At 38.8% G+C, this 2,426-nt stretch overlaps 1 non-coding gene across 1 annotated transcript; it reads right to left on the bottom strand.

Moving 5' to 3' along the window:
* Positions 1-1,336: 1,336 nt before the first annotated feature.
* On the bottom strand, positions 1,337-1,443 carry LOC133293263 (small nucleolar RNA R71). The gene has a single exon (XR_009749039.1). It is a non-coding gene; the product is annotated as a small nucleolar RNA R71 (small nucleolar RNA).
* Between the last annotated feature and the right edge of the window lie 983 nt (positions 1,444-2,426).

The following is a 2,426-nucleotide window of genomic DNA, read 5'->3' on the forward strand; positions in this document are numbered from 1 at the left end:
GTCTATTCCTTAGTCATGTCTGAGTAGAGTCTTTGTAGTCTGAATGCAATAGAACTCCATGATAATATTATGTTGATCTGATTAATATGATGAAGTATTTTTCATGTGTTGATTTAAGATTTTCTGATTTAATTATTTCTATCAAGGAAGTAGTGTAGAACAGGGATGTTTATATGACTTCTGTATCTGATAATCTCAACATTAGAATTCTAGTACTCAAGGGATTGATGCTAGAGTTCTGATGTAATCTTAAGACTTTAGTATGTCATGCATGTATTAAGAAAGAGATCACCAAGGGATTGGGGTTTCTGATTAATGTATCTATCAGGGTAGTAAGGGATTACATCTTGATGATAAGTAAAAGATTGATTAACATCACATGGAAAAGAATTCATCATATGATCAGTTTTTACACGAGTTATTATGGAGGAAAGTTGTTTTCTGACTACTTGTTGTTTTATTAATTATTTATCCATATTTATTTTGTGTCAAATTACTTACAATTAATTTTCTGGTGACAAATTATTCATGACTTTTACAAATTCTTATCTGATTCAAATTAGTTTTCTTTGGTTTATTGGTGCTTGAACACAATTCCTCGTGAGAACGATCTTTACTCATCATTTTATTACTTGTACGACTAGTGCACTTGCTAAACGTCCAACAAGTTTTTGGCGCCGTTGCCGGGGAATTTGTTTTTCAACACTAACTGATACCATAGAATTCTGAGATTGAATCCTTTTATTTTCAATATTTTAGTTTATGTTAAGTTTTTGGTCAATTTTGATTCTGGTATATGCGAGGTACACTTGATCCGAATTTGTTGTTGTATGATCCAGAATTAGAAAGGACATTGAGGAAGCACAAAAGGGCAGCCAGGCAAAGGAGACAGTTGCAAGAAATTGGTGAATCCAGTACGGTTAATCGGGAAGAGATAATGGCAGAGAATCACAGACCACCACCACCACCATAGAGGACACTGGGAGAGTACATGACTCCTGCAGTGATTCCTCCAATTGGGAGTGTCGTGCGCCCAACAGTGGAGCCCAACAACTTTGAATTGAAGCCTGCTTTGATACATTTGGTGCAGAAGGATCAGTTTGCTGGAACCAGTGTAGAGGACCCTTACTTGCACATAGAGAACTTTCTGTTGTTGAGTGATACTGTGAAGATAAATTGTGTCACAAGAGATGCAATTTTGTTGACACTTTTCACTCATTCACTGACGGATGATGCAAGGAGATGGCTGCAATCATTGCCACAAGAAAGTATAACAACTTGGGTTGATCTGCAAACCAAGTTCTTGCAGAGATTTTTCTCAGCATCCAAGAGGGTCAAATTGAAGGATGAGATTACAAGCTTTAAGCAGAAAGAGTCAGAATCCATTTATGAGGCTTGGGAGAGATTCAAGACTTTGTTGAGGAAATGTCCACAGCATGGAATTGAGGCATGGCAACAAGCAGCAATCTTCCTGCAAGGAATGACCACTAACACTAGAACCTTGGTGCATGCCACTGCTGGTGGATCATTGACTACCAAGACTCCTCAAGAAGCCTTGGATATCTTTGAGTCATTGGCATCTCAGGAATTTGATAATGCCCCAGTGGCTGACAGAAGGACAGGAATCATCAGGTTGGATGGGTATGATGCTCTGTTGGCAAGAAATGATCAACTGATGTAGACACAGAGACAACAGCAGCAGCAGTTGGATAACCTTATTAAGCAACTCTCTTCACAAAAGGTAGCTTCTGTGGAAACCAAGAGTGTATGTGCTATCTGTGGCAAAGGCCATGTGACAAAGGAGTGTGATTATGGGGGATCACCAGAACAAGCAGAGGTGAATGGAGTGTGGTATGATCAGAATAATCAAAGGAACTACAACAATCAGGGAAGGAATGTTTATGTGCCACCATGGAAGAACAAGAATCAACACCCAGGATTCAACTATAGTTCCAACCATCAATTGAACCCACCATTACATCCTCCACCACCACATATGAAGGAGCAGTCAAGTGATCCTGCTGCATGGGAGAAAACGTTTGCTCAATTATCTAAGACAACTCAGGATTATATCCAGGGGTCTAATTCATTCAGGGAAGAGACAACTGCATTCATGCAGGAGACCAGAACTTCTTTCAGAAATCAGGAAGCATCAATCAGAAATTTGGAGACCCAGATTGGTCAATTATCAAGACAGATATCAGAGAGACCACAAGGGAAATTTCCAGGTGATACATTAGTGAATCCTAAGGAGCACTGTAAAGCAATTATGACAAGAAGTGGGTTGGTACTTCAACCAGTGAAAAAGAATGTGGAAAATAAAAAGAATGAAGAAGAGGTTGTGGTGAAGATGTAGTCTCAGATGATGAAGTAGAGAAGATGAGAAATGATAAAAGTGAGAAGGAAGTAGTTGTTAGAGATGTTAT

Source organism: Gastrolobium bilobum, unplaced genomic scaffold (assembly GCF_033153095.1).
Source record: "Gastrolobium bilobum isolate Gb01-03AN ecotype WA unplaced genomic scaffold, APGP_CSIRO_Gbil_v1 utg13931, whole genome shotgun sequence".
Classification (NCBI taxonomy): Eukaryota; Viridiplantae; Streptophyta; class Magnoliopsida; order Fabales; family Fabaceae; genus Gastrolobium; species Gastrolobium bilobum.